Source organism: Oncorhynchus masou, chromosome 25, assembly GCF_036934945.1.
Source record: "Oncorhynchus masou masou isolate Uvic2021 chromosome 25, UVic_Omas_1.1, whole genome shotgun sequence".
NCBI lineage: Eukaryota > Metazoa > Chordata > Actinopteri > Salmoniformes > Salmonidae > Oncorhynchus > Oncorhynchus masou.
Window position 1 is genome coordinate 16,672,256 of NC_088236.1, and position 19,475 is coordinate 16,691,730.

Sequence of the window (19,475 nt, forward strand, 5' to 3'; positions counted from 1 at the left end):
GTCTCATCATTTTTGGTAATCAAGCCTACTACTGTTTTGTTGTCTGCAAACTTGATGATTGAGTTGGTGGTGTGTTTGGCCACGCAGTCATGGATGAACAGGGAGTATGTCATGTCTAATCAAGGTGGGTGGAATCAGGCGCAGAGAGCAGATAGCGATATGAAAGTTTTATTCTCCGGTGAACAAATAAACACGGTCACCCCAAATACACACAGGGTGAAATTATCCAACACAGGAAAACAGACGAACCGGAGAATAAGAAACACAAGAACACCGACAGACATAGATGACAAAATAAACAGATACACGAAAAGGGATCGGTAGGACGGTGACGACGACCGCCGAGCACCGCCTGAACGGGCAGGAGAGCCAACCTCGGCGGAAGTCGTGACAGAGTACAGTAGGGGGCTGAGCACGCACCCTTGTGGGGCCCCAGTGATGAGGATCAGAGAAGAGGAGATGTTGTTTCCTACATTCACAACTTTGGGGCGACCCGTCTGGAAGTCCAGTACCCAGTTGCACAGACCTTCAGACCTCGAGCTTGATGATGAACTTGGAGGGTACTATGGTGTTGAAGGTTGAGCTACAGTTAATGAACAGCATTTTTACATCGGTATGCCTCTTGTACAGATGGGACAGGGCTGTGTGTGGTGGCGATTGCATCGCCTGTGGTTCCATTGGGGCAGTAGGCAAATTAAATTGGTCTTGTGTGGCAGGTAAGGTCGGAGGTGATATGATCCTTGACTAGTCTCTCAAAGCACTTCATGATTACTGTGGTGAGTGCTATGAGGCTATAGTCATTTAGTTGAATTACCTTTGCTTTCTTAGGTACAGCAACAATGGTGGCCATCTTGAAGCATGTGGGGACAACAGACGGGGATAAAGAGATTGAATATACCTGTAAACACACCACCCAGCTGATCTGCGCTTGCTCTGAGGACGTGGCTATGGATGCCATTTGGGCTGGCAGCCTTGCGAGGGATAACACTCTTAAATGTCTTACTCAAGTCAACCACAGAGAAGGAGAGCCAACGTGGCTAGTTTTCCTTTTATAATCCGTGGTTGTCTGTAGACCCTGCCACATGTGTCTCGTGTTTGAGCCTTTGAAATGGGACTCAACTTTGTCCCTATACTGACGTTTAGCCTGCTTGATTGCTTTGCCGAGGGAATAACTACACTGTTTGTATTCTTCCATATTCCCAGTCTTTTGCCCTGGTTTAATGCTGTGCTTCGTGCGAATGCTCCATTTATCCACGGTTTCTGTATGTTGTAGGTTTTAATAGTCACAGTGGGTACAACATCTCCTATGCACTTCCTGATAAACTCATTCACTGTATCGTTATATTTGTCAATATTATGTTCTGAAGCCACTCTGAACATATCCCAGTCTGCGTGATCAAAACAATCTTCATGCTTGGATTCCAATTGGTCAGATCAGGTTTGAATAGTCCTCACCCCGGGTGCTTCCTGTTTGAATTTCTGACTATAGGAGTGGAGGATACAATTTGCCGAATGGGGAGGGCATTTTATGCATTCTGGAAGGTAGTATAACGATGGGAGAGAGTTTTAGCTGCATGTGATCGTGTGTGCCTGAGATCGTAGGTGCCTGAGTGTGTACATGTGATTGTGTGTGTGTATGTGATTATGTGTCTATGTGTCCGTGTGATCGTATGTGTGTCCATGTGATCGTATGTGTCCATGTGATCATGTGTCTGTGTCCATTTGATCGCATGTGTGTCTGTGTGATTGTGTATCTGTGTTTCCGTGTGATTGTATGTGTGTCCATGTCATCGTGTGTCTGTGTGTGTGCATACTATACTATATCCCTTCCGTGTAACAGGGAGATCAGCCTGTTGAGATCAAGTGAAGCCTACAGCTCAAATCAAGGAATATTTTATTTGTCACATGCCTTGTTAACAACAGGTGTGAACTAGCAATGAAATGCTTAAGGGGCCTTCCCAACAATGCAGAGAGAAAGAAAAATGAGAAATAATAGAAAAGTAACAACACGTACTAATAAATACACCATGATTAACAATAACAATAAGCTTTATACACAGTACCGAGTCGATGTACAGGGGTACGAGGTAATTGAGGTAGATATATACATATAGGTAGGAAAAAAAGTGACAGATAGTGAAAAGTAGCAGCAGCATATGATGAGACAAAAGTTAGTACAAAAAGGGTCCATGCAGACAGCCCAGGTAGTCATTTGGTTAACTATTGAACTATTTAGCAGTCTTATGGCTTGTGGGTAGAAGCTGTTCATGATCTTGTTGGTCCAGACTTGGTGCATTGGTACCGCTGCCGAGCGGTAGCAGAGGGAACAGTCTATGACTTGGGTGCCTGGATTTTTTCACAATTTCTCTACACCACCTGGTATAGAGGTCCTGGATGGCACACAACCCTCTGTAGCACTTTACGGTCGGATGCCGAGCAGTTGCCATTCCAAGCGGTGATGCAGCCAGTCAAGATGCTCTCGATTGTGCAGCTGTAGAACATTTTGTAGGATCTGAGGGTCTTCTTTCAAAGAGACTTCAATGCGGCTTTTTATGTGTCTCTCTGTGTGGAGTAAAGGTGATCTGGAGTTTTTTTACCTCTAGTTGCACACGTGACATGCTGGTAGAAATGAGGTAAAACGGATTTATGCAGCAGTTTTGTCACACAACACAATTGTGGAATGTCCACCAGAGCTGTTGCCAGGGATTTGAATGTTAATTTCTCTACCTCCCATTTCGTTTTAGACAATTTGGCAGTACGTCCAACCTACTTCACAACAGCAGTCAACGTGGAGCCATACCAGCCAAGGATGCCCATTGTTGTGTCATTCATCCACCGCCATCACCTCCTGTTTCAGCATGATAATGCATGGCCCCATGTCACAAGAATCTGTACGCAATTCATGGAAGCTGAAAATGTCCCAATATTTCCATGGCCTGCATACTCACCAGACATGTCACCCATTGAGCATGTTTGGGATGCTCTGGATCAACGAGTACGACAGCGTGTTCCAGTTCCCACCAATATCCAGCAACTTCGCACAGACGTTGAAGAGGAGAGGGACAACATTCCACAGGCCACAATCAACAGCCTGATCAACTCTATGCGAAGGAGATGTGTCGCATTTCATGAGGCAAATGGTGGTCACACCAGATACTGACTGGTTTTCTGATCCACTCCCCCACCTTAGTTGGTAGAGCATGGTGTTTGGAACACGAGGGTTGTGGGTTTGTTTCCCATGGGGGACAAGTATGAAAAATTATAAAAATACACTCACTACTTACTGTAAGTCGCTCTGGATAAGAGCGTCTGATAAATAACTAAAATGTAAAGGTTTTAAGGTATCTGTGACCAACAGATGCAAATCTGTATTCGCAGTCATGTGAGCCTAATTCATTTATTTCAATTGACTGATTTCCTTATGTGAACTGTAACTCAGTAAAGTCTTTGAAATTGTTGCATGTTGAGTTTATATTTTTGTTCAGTGTAGATGAAAACTGTCTTGGTAAATAGGTATTCTAACTCAGGCGAGCAGAACCTTCAGACTTCCTTAATATTAGAGATTGCGCAACAGCGACCCACCTCCCTTGAGCTCACCCGACACTGTCGTTCTGTCCTGCTTGATGCATAGAGAAATCAGCTATATGTGTATTATCCATGTCGTTGTTCAGCAAAGTTTTCCATAAAATTAGGATATTACTGTTCTTCAGGTCTTGTCCAGGTTGTTCTCCAGTGATTGTACATTCGTCAATAGAACAGAGGGTACAGGGGGTTTAATTACTCGCTGCTGTAGCATCATCAGGGATTGCTCATTGAAGTAGTAGTAGAAATCTTCGTCCGAGTATAGTAATCGCTTTTCTGATGTCCAGAAGCTGTTTTACGTCTTAAGAAACGAAACATTATGTACAAAAAAAGTTACGATGAGTGGGAAAAAAAACACAAAATAGCTGATTTGGTCAGGAGCCCACAAAATGGCCGCTATCCATTCCAGTTCCAGCACCATTCATGGTCAACAGGTCTGTTAGGTTGACAGTACTCTCTCTAGTCAACAGGTCTGTTAGGTTAACAGTACTCTCTATCTCTCTCTCTTTCTCGAGTCAACAGGTGTTTTAGGTTAATAACAGTACTCTCTCTCTTTATTCAACAGGTCTGTTAGGTTGACAGTAGTCTCTCTCTCTTTTGCTCTCTCTCACTCTCTCTCACGAGTCAACGGGTCTGCTAGGTTGAAAGTACTCTCTCTTTCTCTCGTCAACAGGTGTGTTAGATTGACAGTACTCTGGCCCATGCAAGTCTAAGTGGAAAACTAATGCACACTGGCTCTTGTCATCCTTTTCCAATCAGGATGGGTTTTCCTGACCGTTTCCTAACCCACCTCTACAGAGGTGGATCAAAAATTAGATTTTCAAGAGCTGTCATATGTTTAGAATACACGTGACTACTGTCCCTATTGTATTGATGTAAGGACTGTAGCTGTGTTCGAATACCCGTATTAACATACTATATACTAAGCAAGGAGTATGTACTACCTACCTATATGATATTAGTTCATTTTAGTATACTGTAAACAAACAATATACTTTTAGTTGAGCATACTAGCTCTTTGCCTGTCTTCCGGAAGTTGATGCTGTTGCTATGCAGCCTCTTGCTAGCTTGTTAACATAACAAATGATTTGACATTTTACAACTTCGGGTGTGTTCTTAAATTCAGAGTGTTGTCTGATTGTCCTTTATTAAATTCAGAGTGTTTCTCTCATGGAGCGCAAACTGAATGCACAGGCCGAGGAGTTGGGATGATTTGAGCGTTCTAACCGTACAACCACAGTCAAGAACCCAAGCTAACGTTGGCTAGCTTTCTAGCTACTTCCCTACACAAATGAGACCAGTCTGACCATTTTACTCGCCCTAGCAGAGCTGGTTAGGAAGTTGTCATGTTATCCAGAGCGTTGGTGACTGTAATTGTGCTGCTGGCAACAATTTAATTACACTTATTTGCCAATGTTTATTGACACCGGCCACATTCAACGGGTCTTGAGCACTCGTAAATTCATTATTCTGTGCTCTTGTACACTCAAACGAGAGTGCTCTGAAATCGGAGTAGATAACCAGAGTGAATTTACAAAAGGACCCATGATGTCCACTGAGAACGCACAATGATTCTACCATTTATCTAAGCTAAGAATGACGGGAATATTCAAGTCAATAAACGTTGGGTAGTTAGTTAATATACTGGAAAGTTTAATGTATAAGTAGCTAACTAATGTTAGGTAGCTAGCGAACAACATACCGGTATATAATGCTGTAATGATACACTAAGTAAGGACAGCGTAGCTAACAAATTGTTAGCAAATATAACGTGAGGTAAATAATTTGAAATGTCCTTACTTCATTACATTGATCAACATTTTTTTAACATTTGTCATACATTTGTATCCGCTCTCGTACCTTGACTGCATATTTTCCTCAATTTTCTTAAAATCTGGAAATGATGTGAAGCCACGACGATTTCTTAAAGAAATGCATTATGAGCTCTAAAGTACGGAAAGTGTCCTCTGCGTGTATACTTCGAATTCCGGCAAATTTAGACTTTTGGCATACTAAGTATATCCATACTATGAACAATAAGCTGTAAGGGTTTTCCTCTGGTGAAGGAGAAGCGGACCAAAATGCAGCGTGGTGGTTATTCATGTTCTTTAATAAAGGAACTAGACATGAAATAACTAACAAAACAATAAATGTGCAAAAACCTAAACAGTCCTATCTGGTGCAAACACAGAGACAGGAACAATCACCCACGAAACACTCAATGAATATGGCTGCCTAAATATGGTTCCCAATCAGAGACAACAATAAACACCTGCCTCTGATTGAGAACCACTTCAGACAGCCATGGACTTAACTAGCACACCCCACTAAGCTACAATCCCAATACCAACACACCACATACAGAAAACCCATGTCACACCCTGGCCTGACCAAATAAATGAAGACAAACACAATATACTTCAACCAGGGCGTGACAGAACCCCCCCCACCCCTAAGGTGCGGACTCCCGGACGCACACAAAAAACCATAGGGGAGGGTCCGGTTGGGCGTCTGTCCTTGGTGGCGGCTCCGGCGCGGACCCCACTCTATCAAAGTCATAGTCCCTCCTCCTCGCGTCCTTGGATAGTCCACCCTCGCCGCTGACCATGGCCTAGTAGTCCTCACCCAGAATCCCACTGGACTGAGGGGCAGCTCGGGACTGAGGGGCAGCTCGGGACTGAGGGGCAGCTCGGGACTGAGGGGCAGCTCGGGACTGAGGGGCGGCAGCTCGGAACTGAGGGGCGGCAGCTCGGAACTGAGGGGCGGAAGCTCGGAACTGAGGAGGGGAAGCTCGGAACTGAGGAGGGGAAGCTCGGAACTGAGGAGGGGAAGCTCGGAACTGAGGAGGGGAAGCTCGGAACTGAGGAGGGGAAGCTCGGAACTGAGGAGGGGAAGCTCGGAACTGAGGAGGGGAAGCTCGGAACTGAGGGGAAGCTCGGAACTGAGGGGAAGCTCGGAACTGAGGGGAAGCTCGGAACTGAGGGGAAGCTCGGAACTGAGAGGAAGCTCAGCACTGAGAGGAAGCTCAGCACTGAGAGGAAGCTCAGGCAGGTGGTTGGATCTGGCAGATCCTGGCTGGCTTGGCGGTTCTGGAAGAGTCTGGCTGCCTGGCGGATCTGGAAGAGTCTGGCTGCCTGGCGGATCTGGAAGAGTCTGGCTGCCTGGCGGATCTGGAAGAGTCTGGCTGCCTGGCGGATCTGGAAGAGTCTGGCTGACTGGCGGATCCTGGCTGACTGGCGGATCTGGAAGAGTCTGACTGGCAGATCTGGAATGGCAGATCTGGAAGAGTCTGGCTGACTGGCGGATCTGGAAGAGTCTGGCTGACTGGCGGATCTGGAAGAGTCTGGCTGACTGGCGGATCTGGAAGAGTCTGGCTGACTGGCGGATCCTGGCTGCCTTGCGGATCTGGAAGAGTCTGGCTGACTGGCGGATCTGGAAGAGTCTGGCTGCCTGGCGGATCTGGAAGAGTCTGGCTGACTGGCGGATCCTGGCTGACTGGCGGATCTGGAAGAGTCTGGCTGACTGGCGGATCTGGAAGAGTCTGGCTGACTGGCGATATTCTCCAGGCTTTGCCCAGGGTCATTCTCCGTTTAGGATTTCCACCCAAGTCCAGAAATCCTTATTATATATCTCCTGCTGCTGCTGCCTGTTGACACGCCGCTTGGTCCTGTTGTGGTGGGTGATTCTGTTACGGTTTTCTTCTAACTCCTCCTCTGACGAAGAGGTGTATCAAGGATCGGACCAAAATGCGGCGTGGTAATTTTCATACATGTTTAATGAACGAATAAACACGAACAATACAAAACAACAAACGTAACGTGAAAACCTAAACAGTCCTGTCAGGTGACAACAAACACAGAGACAGGAACAATCACCTACGAAACTAGGGCACCCAATATAACAAAGTAAAGCAAAGCAAGCTTCTTGTTCTTGCAAACATTTATTAAATTTATGCACGGGATGAACTCCACTTGTCCTGCACACACGAGACAAAGCACCTCTGCCAATCTACCTCAGTTTTGAGCCGTTGTTCAAAATCAGGAGCAACAAAGTAGTTTTGTGGCTGATTCAAAAGCTCTTAATGAATATGGCTGCCTAAATATGGTTCCCAATTAGAGACAACGATAAACACCTGCCTCTGATTGAGAACCACTTCAGACAGCCATAGACTTAACTAGCACACCCCACTAAGCTACAATCCCAATACCAACACACCACATACAGAAAACCCATGTCACACCTTGGCCTGACCAAATAAATGAAGACAAACACAATATACTTCGACCAGGGCGTTACATAAGCATACTATATACTCGGTTCACGTCACAAATAGTACAGTTAGTGGGGTTAGTATGATAATTTGAACACAGCTTGTATGTTTCCTTTTCCCAATGCACATCGTCATGTTTCTTCTGGTTAGATACTTCATTATATAGATGCTTATTTATGGCCAGAAAGACAGTACATTTGTGACGATCGGCTCGATTCGGTCTTATCTAGAAAGATTTGAACAGTAGAGACAGAGCTAGAGATGGTATACAGTGGTTCGCAAAAGTATTCACCCCTCTTGGCATTTTCCTATTTTGTTGCCTTACAACCTGGAACTAAAATATATTTTTATGGGGTTTGCATCGCTTGAATTACACAACATGCCTTTCACTTTGAATATACAAAATATTTTTGGGGTGTTAGGGTGTTCTCGGGGTAATGAGAGGTGTTGGGTTTGTGCCAGACATACAGTTGAAGTTGGAAGTTTACATACAAATACAGCCAAATACATTTAAACTCAGTTTTAAACAATTCCTGACATTGAATCAGAATAAACATTTCCTGTATAGGTCAGCTAGGATCAACACTTTATTTTAAGAATGTGAAATGTCAGAATAAGAGTAGAGATCATTATTTATTTCATAACATTCCCAGTGGGGTCAGAAGTTTACATACACTCAATTAGTATTTGGTAGCATTGCCATTAAATTATTGGGTCAAACGTTTCACGTAGCCTTCCACAAGCTTCCCACAATAAGTTGGGTGAATCGGGGCCTTTCATGTAATGGAGTCAGGTTTGTAGGCCTCCTTGCTCACACATGCTTTTTCAGTTCTGCCCACAAATTTAATATAGGATTGAGGTCAGGGCTTTGTGATGGTCACTCCAATACCTTGACTTTGTTGTACTAAGCCGTTTTGCCACAACTTTGGAAGTATGCTTGGGGTTGTTGTCCAGTTGGAAGAACCATTTGCGACCAAGCTTTAACTGATTGATGTCTTGAGATGTTGCTTCAATATGTCCACATAATTTTCCTGCTTCATAATGCCATCTATTTTGTGAAGTGCACCAGTCTCTCCTGCAGCAAAACACCCCCACAAAATGACGCTGCCACCCCTGTGCTTCATGGTTGGGATGGTGTTCTTTGGCTTGCAAGCTTCCTCCTTTTCCCTCCAATCATAACGATGGTCGTTATAGCCAAACAGTTCTATTTTTCTTTCATCAGACAAGAGGACATTGCTCCAAAAAGTACGATATTTGTCCCCATGTGCAGCTGCACACTGTAGTCTGGCTTTTTCTGGCGGTTTTGGAGCAGTGGCTTCTTCCTTGCTGAGTGGCCTTTCAGACTATGTCGATATTGGACTTGTTTCGCTATGGATATAGATACTTTTGTACCTGTTTCCTCCAGCATCTTCACAAGGTCCTTTGCTGTTGTTCTGGGGTTGATTTGCACTTTTTGAAACTAAGTACGTTAATCTCTAGGCAACAGAGCGCATCTAATTCCTGAGCTGTATGACGCCTGCATGGTCCCATGGTGTTTATACTTGCGTACCATTGTTTGTACAGATGAACATGGTACTTTCAGGCATTTGGAAATTGCTCCCAAGGATGAACCAGACTTGTGGAGGTCTCCATTTATTTTCCTGAGGTCTTGGCTGATTTCTTTTGATTTTCCCATGGTGTCAAGCAAAGAGGCACTGATTTTGAAGGTAGGCCTTCAAATACATCCACAGGTACACCTCCAATTGACTCAAATTATGTTAATTAGCCTATCAGAATCCATGACATAATTTTCCAACTTGTAGATGTCCTAACCAACTTGTTAAAACTATAGTTTGTTTACAAGAAATTTGTGGAGTGGTTGAAAAACGAGTTTTAATGACTCCAACCTAAGTGTATGTAAAATTCCGACTTCAACTGTAGCTCAAGTTCAGCTGACCAGAGTACCTTCTTCCATATGTTTGGGGAGTCTCACGCATGCCTTTTTGTGAACACCAAACATGTTTGCTTATTTGTTTCTTTATTAAGCAATGGCTTTTTTCTGGCCACTCTTCCATTAAGCCCAGCTCCGTGGAGTGTACGACTTAAAGTTTGGATAGATACTCCAATCTCCATTGTGCAGCTTTGCAGCTCCTTCAGGGTCATCTTTGGCCTCGTTGTTGCCTCCCTGATTAATGCCCTCCTTGCCTGGTTCGTGAGTCTTGTTGGGCGGCCCTGTCTTGGAAGGTTTGCTGTGGTGCCATATTCTTTCAATTTTTAAATAATGGACTTAATGGTGTTCCGTGGGATGTTCAAAGTTTTGGATGTGGCCTTTCAGAGCAGGTGTATATATACTGAGACCATGTGACACTTAGATAGCACACAGGTGGACTTTATTGAACTAATTATGTGACTAGGAAAAACACCAAGGGGGGTGAATAGTTTTGCAAAGCACTGTATCATACACTAGAGATGTGGAACAGTGTAGAAAGTAATTATGCTTTTAAAGTGAATCAACGTCTGAAAATGGAAACAACTGTTGTGAAAATGGCACCTTGAATATCTTGGTGCACCTACAGGAGAGCACTTCTTTGTTTCCACCCATTCTGCACGTCACGACAAAATATTTCAAAAGTTGCCTGTAAACTTTGCCAAAACATTTCAAACTACTTTTGTAATACAACTTTAGGTATTTTTAAACGTTAATAATCGATCAAATTGAAGACGGGTCTGTCTGTGTTCAATACAGGAAGACAACAAACCAAGCTACTTTTCAAGTCTTGTGCAACTCTCAACAGTGTTACACAGTTCCTAATGGCCATACTTCTTCATTGCACAAATTAATAACCTCAAGCAAATTCCAAAGACTTGTGAAGCGGTTGGAACTGTGGAAGCGGTAGGAACTGAAAACAAGTTTCCCAATGAGAACTCACTGAACAGACAGAGACCTACAAGAAAAAACATTTGAATGGTTAGTCCTCTGGGTTTTGCCGGCTACAGTTCTGTAGTACTCACAGACATGATTCAAACAGTTTTAGAAACTTCAAAGTGTTTTCTATCCAATTCTACTAATAATACGCATATCTTATATTCTTGGCATGAGTAGCAGGAAGTTGAAATTGGGCACGCTATTTATCCAAAAGTGAAAATACTGCCCCCTATACCTTAAGAAGTTATTAACCGTGAGTACGGTAGTGTACTAAACGACCAAAGATTTCAAGACCAAAGGCTGGTTTATACTATGTCTATCAACATGTCTGTAGACAGTTGTCGCAGTGACATCACAAGCATTCTATTGTCATCCAACATCAATCTTGTCATTATGAAAAACTATAAACACAAAAATGACATGTTGCGTTACAGCAGCCTTGTGGTCCAAAATAGCATAACTGGTTTATTTTAACACCAATAAACCCATCTGTTTAGATGTCAATCTTCCAAACCAGGCAACTAAAATAAACTTTCTAAAAAATGTTCTGGTTCATTTCTAACTTTAGTCAATTTGTATTCGTTCTTACAGGAAAATAAGCTCACAGCAATATCATTATTTACGAGTTAATGGCAAGCTAATTATAGGAAAATAGCTTACGGTTGTGAGTGTGATGAAATAATAGCAGGGCATTCTACCAGGGAATTTTTGAACTTGGACACTGTCTCGTTGACCTAACGTTATATCCTAATTTGACTTTGGTGCAGGTCATGCTGTTCTTCACATTACCATCTCTGAGAAACACACACTATATCAAATAAAATCTCAGTTTATTTGTCACATGCACAGGATACAGAAGGTGTAAACGGTAGAGTGAAATGGTTACTGGCACAGTGGAGTCTTTTGTTTTGACATGTACTGTTGCTAGCTAGCTAATTAGCTAAACAATGAACCATATCCCAACTCATAATGTTACTACCCTGCATAAATCTGCAGGTAGCTAAAGCTAACCAACTAGCAAGGTGCAATGTTAGCTAGCTAACATCAGGCTGTAACTAGTAATACAAATGGCTCTGAGATCAAAATAATATTACTACACAGATCATACATGTACAGTGCCTTGCGAAAGTATTCGGCCCCTTTGAACTTTGCGACCTTTTGCCACATTTCAGGCTTCAAACATAAAGATATAAAATTGTATTTTGTTGTGAAGAATCAACAACAAGTGGGACACAATCATGAAGTGGAACGACATTTATTGGATATTTCAAACTTTTTTAACAAATCAAAAACTGAAAAATTGGGCGTGCAAAATTATTCAGCCCCTTTACTTTCAGTGCAGCAAACTCTCTCCAGAAGTTCAGTGAGGATCTCTGAATGATCCAATGTTGACCTAAATTACTAATGATGATAAATACAATCCACCTGTGTGTAATCAAGTCTCCGTATAAATGCACCCGCACTGTGATAGTCTCAGAGGTCCGTTAAAAGCGCAGAGAGCATCATGAAGAACAAGGAACACACCAGGCAGGTCCGAGATACTGTTGTGAAGAAGTTTAAAGCTGGATTTGGATACAAAAAGATTTCCCAAGCTTTAAACATCCCAAGAAGCACTGTGCAAACGGTAATATTGAAATGGAATGAGTATCAGACCACTGCAAATCTACCAAGACCTGGCCGTCCCTCTAAACGTTCAGCTCATACAAGGAGAAGACTGATCAGAGATGCAGCCAAGAGGCCCATGATCACTCTGGATGAACTGCAGAGATCTACAGCTGAGATGGGAGACTCTGTCCATAGGACAACAATCAGTTGTATATTGCACAAATCTGGCCTTTATGGAAGAGTGGCAAGAAGAAAGCCATTTCTTAAAGATATCCATAAAGTGTCGTTTAAAGTTTGCCACAAGCCACATGGGAGACACACCAAACATGTGGAAGAAGGTGCTCTGGTCAGATGAAACCAAAATTAAACTTTTTGGCAACAATGCAAAACGTTATATTTGGCGTAAAAGCAACACAGCTCATCACCTTGAACACACCATACCCACTGTCAAACATGGTGGTGGCAGCATCATGGTTTGGGCCTGCTTTTCTTCAGCAGGGCCAGGGAAGATGGTTAAAATTGATGGGAAGTTGGATGGAGCCAAATACAGGACCATTCTGGAAGAAAACCTGATGGAGTCTGCAAAAGACCTGAGACTGGGACGGAGATTTGTCTTCCAACAAGACAATGATCCAAAACAGAAAGCAAAATCTACAATGGAATTGTTCAAAAATAAACATATCCAGGTGTTAGAATGGCCAAGTCAAAGTCCAGACCTGAATCCAATCAAGAATCTGTGGAAAGAACTGAAAACTGCTGTTCACAAATGCTCTCCATCCAACCTCACTGAGCTTGAGCTGTTTTGCAAGGAGGAATGGGAAAAATGTCAGTCTCTCGGTGTGCAAAACTGATAGAGACATACCCCAAGCGACTTACAGCTGTAATCGCAGCAAAAGGTGGCGCTACAAAGTATTAACTTAAGGGGGCTGAATAATTTTGCACGCCCAATTTTTCCGTTTTTGATTTGTTAAAAAAGTTTGAAATATCCAATAAATGTTGTCCCACTTCATGATTGTGTCCCACTTGTTGTTGATTCTTCACAAAAAAAATGCAGTTTTATATCTTTATATTTGAAGCCTGAAATGTGGCAAAAGGTCGCAAAGTTCAAGGGGGCCGAATACTTTCGCAAGGCACTGTAACTTTAGCTATTGAGCCAGCCAGCTAATGTTAGCTAGCTAGCTAACAGAATGCTTTAACTTGCAATGAAAATTACCTTCTGACAAAATTTGAAACTTATAGTATCTGGAAATGTAGCTAGCTAGACTCTCTTACCTGTATACATGGATGAACGCTTCTCCCTCTATGTCACAGAAGCCATGGTTGCCCTTGGTCTAAAGATGTAATCTGGAGACAGGTGTTTTATACAAGAGCCTTCTTCTGTGTTCTCCTTTCGACTCCCTCTGCATTATTTGCAATCAAACGCCAGAACATTCTCCATTTCCTTAGCTATTATACTCCGCTTCCACCAGACATTCCACTGATATCAAAACTTAGTCCTCCAGAAAGTGAAGAGCATTAGCAACACTTACAGTGCATTCAGAAAGAATTCAGACACCTTGACTTTCTCCACATTTTGTTACATTACAGGCTTAATCTAAAATTGATTAAATATTTTTTTCCCTCATTAATCTACACACAATACCCCATAATGACAAAGCAAAAACAATTTTTTAGAGTTTTTTGCAAATTTGTAAGGAACAAAAAACTGAAATATCACATTTACATAAGTATTCAGACCGTTTACGCAGTACTTTTTTGAAGCACCTTTGGCAGCAATTACAGTCCCGAGTCTTCTAGGATATGACACTACAAGCTTGGCACCGACCCGAAGCACTCACATCTGTAGCCATGAAGTGCTTTGAAAGGCTGGTAATGGCTTACATCAACACTGTTATCCCAGAAACCCTAGACCCACGCCACTTTGCATACCGCCCCAACAGATGCACAAATGACGCAATCTCTATTGCATTCCACACTGCCCTCGCCACCTGACAATAGGAACATATACGTGAGAATGCAATTCATTGACTACAGCTCAGCGCTCAATACCATAGTGCCCATTAAGCTCATCACTAAGCTAAGGACCCTGGGACTAATCACCTCCCTCTGCAATGGATCCTGGACTTCCTGACGGGCCACCCTCAGGTGGTAAGGGTAGGTAACAACACATCTGCCATGCTGATACTCAACACGGGGCCACTCAAGGGTGCATGCTCAGTCCCCTCCTGTAATCCCTGTTCACCCATGACTGCAAGCCAAGCAAGACTCCAACACCATCATTACCAACAGTGGTAGGCCTGTTCACTGACAACAATGAGACAGCCTATTGGGAGGAGGTCAGAGACCTGGCAGTGTAGTGCCAGGATAACAACATCTCCCTCAACGTGATCAAGACAAAAGAGATGATTGTGAACTAAAGGAAAAGGAAGGCCGAGCACACCCCCATCCTCATCGACGGGGCTGTAGTGGAGCAGGTTGAGAGCTTAAAGTTCCTTGGTGTCCACACACCAAGACAGTTTTGAAGAGGGCACGCCAACACCTTTTCCCCCTCAGGAGACTGAAAAGATTTGTAATGGGATTTCAGATCTTCAGAAAGTTCTACAGCTGCATCATCGAGAGCATTTTGACTAGTTGCATCACCACCTGGTATGTCAATTGATTGGCCTCAGACCGCATGGCACTACAGAGGGTAGTGAGTACGTTCCAATACATCCCTGGGGCCAAGCTTCTTGCCATCCAGAACCTCTATACCAGGTGGTGTCAGAGGAAGGCCCCAAAAATTGCCAAAGACTCCAGCTACACTAGTCATAGACTGTTCTCTCTGCTACCGCACGGCAAGTGGTACCGGAGCACCAAGTCTAGGTCCAAAAGTCTTCTTTACTGCTTCTACCTCCAGGCTATAAGACTCCTAAACAGCTGATCAAATGGCTACCCGGACTATTTGCATTGTTGGTTAAGGGCTTGTAAGTAAGCCATTTATCCATTTAAGTGAGTTGGCCATTATTAATAATAGTGCATTTGTACGATGTTCTCTCACAGTGTGTGTATGTAGTGTTTTACTTCTGAACATACAGTATCAAACATTGCGAGGAAAAATGCTGTTGTGTTCAGCCATGCTAAAGCCATCTATTTCTCTAGGCAAGTCTATGGCCTCTTGGATCCTGACATGCCTTATTCCCTGTGTAGATAACAAACCAGGCGTGCTGGGAGAAAATGGGGGCTGCCCTGAACACATTCCCTGGGTGTCCCTTTGTCACACATGATGGAGTGAAGGGTTTACTTACATAGCTGCTTCTACACTTTGCTGACCCACAGAGCTTTACCTCTGTCTCTGTCACTGAGGCTGGCACTCACACTGATGTTGTACAGGTCTGTCTGTCTGTCTGTCTGTCTGTCTGTCTGTCTGTCTGTCTGTCTGTCTGTCTGTCTGTCTGTCTGTCTGTCTGTCTGTCTGTCCGTCTGCGCATGCGTGGGAGGGAGGGATAGCGAGACGTTGCTCAGCAGTGTGATCTGGTGACGAGGACCAGACCTGGACTACAGGTGCTACAGATTTGCAAGCAGAGTATATCATGAATATATAATCTGCTTGTGAAATGACCACTTATTTTCATAGCATGTTATGCCCCTTCATGTGCCATTCACAACCATGTCCCTACTCTCCTTTCTCTCCCTCCATCCACCTCCACCCTTCTCTTGTCAAAGCCAGAAAAGTATCTACCGCCAGTCTGTCCAGTCACTTGTTTAGAAACGTTACAACTGCAGCTTTTCCTGTAGGCACTTTTAAGGCCACTATAAATCCATCCTGTTTAAATCCCGCCTGTTTAAACGGGATTTTACTAAGATATCTGGTGCACCGCATTCTTCAGGTGCTTAAAAGGCCCTTTTAAATCATTTTCCCCCAAATGTATTTAATGGGTGAGTGATGCACTATGTGGATGGAAGTGGACAGAGGCTTTATTGTTGACCGTGTTGGTATTTTTCTATATTAACAAAGAGAGCACAGTGAACAGTACAAATGGAAGGATGTTTTGAGTTGCAGACCATTTCGGATTAATTTCACATCTGGTAAATGCAAACTCCATTTGTCTTCATCTAAAACCCCTTTTTTCCTTCTGGATATCTGCTCTGTTTAACTACACTGAGGTGACTGTATTTTTAAACCCATTCGGGGAACATGGTGTTACATGTGTTCCATGTTCCCTATGGTTTAATGGAGTCTTAGGGAGCATACTGTACGCCAGGTATTATTTTTCTGCTTTCTTTATCCATCACAATTTATCCTCACCTATTTCTCTGAGACTCTTGCAGTGCCCTCTTTGTCCTTCTGCCCTGAAATGCATCTTTTGTTTGTGTATCAGATAATCGATTTACGATCCCCTCTCTCCCAGGGATGTCATGGTGCCACCGTGCACCACTCCAGTGTTTGTCATCTTTAAGAGGTGTTTTGGTGGTGTGGTTAATTGCCTGGTGTTGGCGGTGAATGTCTATTTTACATGGTGTCGTATGTGAGAGCAGCTCTTAAACCCTTGGCAGTTAAAGGAGAGCAGCAACACAGCAGTCCCTGAAAGGCCTAGGTCACCTTTACTGCCGGCGAATCACTGCAAGCCTGAATGATTGCTGTGCAACGCCAAGGAGCAGCTTACACACACACACACATACAAACAGAGAGCGATGCACAGAGCCTACAAACACTTTTGATATGGAAATCATGGATATACAGAAAATTACAGGCCCTCTCATCTTTTTAAGTGGGAGAACTTGCACAATTGGTGGCTGACTAAATACTTTTTTGCCCCACTGTACTGTATAGGACATGAGGTCTGAGGAATGTTCATTCAGGAAAAAGGATTGGACTGTATTTTCAATTGACATGGAAATGATTTTCCCAGGATTTTCTCTCAGTGGGTTAGCTTCAGTTTCTGTTACTGATTGAGAGTTGTATCTCAGTCCAAATGAAAGATGGGGGGGTTGATAGGGAATCAAATAGGACTGACTGTCCTTTCTCTTCTCTTCTGTTAATAGGGAATCAAATTGGACTGACTGTCCTTTCTCTTCTCTTCTGTTAATAGGGAATCAAATAGGACTGACTGTCCTTTCTCTTCTCTTCTGTTAATAGGGAATCAAATAGGACTGACTGTCCTTTTTCTTCTCTTCTGTTAATAGGGAATCGAATAAGACTAACTGTCCTTTCTCTTCTCTTCTGTTAATAGAGAATCAAATAAGACTATCGGTCCTTTCTCTTCTCTTCTGTTAATAGGGAATCAAATAGGACTGACTGTCCTTTCTCTTCTCTTCTGTTAATAGGGAATCGAATAAGACTGACTGTCCTTTCTCTTCTCTTCTGTTAATAGGGAATCGAATAAGACTGACTGTCCTTTCTCTTCTCTTCTGTTAATAGGGAATTGAATAAGACTATCTGTCCTTTCTCTTCTCTTCTGTTAATAGGGAATCGAATAAGACTGACTGTCCTTTTTACTTCTCTTCTCTACTCTACTCTGACAAACACACATTGTCATGTCAGACAACATTAAGATCCCCTCAGATCCACATGAACTGCATCTTTGAAATTCAACTGGGGGAAAATATCCTAAGTATAGGTCTGACTCCAGATACGTGTGGCTGCCATCCCAGATCTGTGTGTAAGATGAAACGCACCAGCCTATTGCAATATCCTCTAACGTATTATGGCACTGGACAGTAGCATATGGGTCTCTTTCAAACTCTCAGACAGAGTAGGAAGTAGTATATGAGGGCTTTACAGCATGTCTGGCTCACAATACAACGTGTGTGTGTGTGTGTGTGTGTCTGTCTGTCTGTCTGTCTGTCTGTCTGTCTGTCTGTCTGTCTGTCTGTCTGTCTGTCTGTCTGTCTGTCTGTCTGTCTGAGCAAATACCAAGAAGGTGTGGTGATGTCATCATGTCTTATTCAGGATGGTATACAGATGGAGAGAGGGTATGGAAGAGTGAATAACTCAGGGTTGTACAGGGGATTGGATATATTTGCTTTGGAAAAGACAGGTATGACCCATCCTCTACGATTTGCTAGAGGACATCCTGTGTGAAGCTCATGTCCACATCATTACTGGCAGGATCTCAAAACCTCCCATGGAAACAGGCCTAAAAGTAAAAAGTATACATTTAAATAAATATAATGAGTTAACATATTTAATTTATATTTTTTTCAGTATATTTATTGGTCTTGACTAACAGGACACAAGGCTTAAAATAAGAAAAAAACAAACCATTCATCTGCATTGAACCACATAGGTAATTTAAATACTGTCACACACACACTCACACATCAAACAGTGGTAGTGTTGAGGCTCAAACTGTTTTAGTGTTGCAGCAACTAGCAATTAGCGGATGATTCAGAGCTTTGATTGGGAGCCATTTTGTGTCAAGCGTGTTTACTCTTGTGCACAGCACTGCACTACATTAACACTAATGATGGTAATGGCCTCCCATCACATTGACAGGCCCATTTTTTAGATCCCTCTTAATTGTAATTAAGGCCTGATTAACGGGTTTGGTGGGGGAAGAGTTTTATTCTCCTCAGTACAATATACCATAATATGTTATGAAAGCAATCAAGGGGCTGTCATTTAGTTCTCTAATGAGTCTCTACTACACATAACAAACTTCACTTTTCCCTTTGCTATTCTTTTTCTAGACCAGCGGGGAGTCAAAACCAGGCTGTGAGTTTCACAGTTCCACAGCTGGTTCAGTTTTAGCTGGTAGTAAATTGGTTGATGAATGTCTAGGGTTGCTTCCGGTAACTTTCCCCAAATTCCCAGGTATTCCAGAAACCTTGGTTGGAAGATTCCAGTTTTCCAGTTTATTCCCTCCTATGTCCAGGAATCTTCCAAATAAGATTTCTGGAAAACCTGAGAATTTTGGTAAAGTCACTGGATATTGTCATTGACACTCCAGTCCAGAGATTCCACTCACCTGGTAACCCAGGTATGAATCAGTCCCTGGTTAGAAGGGAAGGATGAAAACCAGCAGTCCTACAGACCTCAAGTCACTGATCACTGCTCTCAGTGACTGAAGACCACAGCTTTGTTATTCGTTCAAACATTTCTCTCACTTTCTTTCTCTCTCTCTCCCTTTTCAG

The 19,475-nt window shown here is 43.0% G+C and overlaps 1 pseudogene; it reads left to right on the forward strand.

Annotated features, from left to right (window-relative positions):
- LOC135513594 (F-box/LRR-repeat protein 17-like) overlaps positions 1 to 19,475 on the forward strand; it is a 558,551-nt pseudogene that overhangs the window by 536,645 nt on the left and 2,431 nt on the right.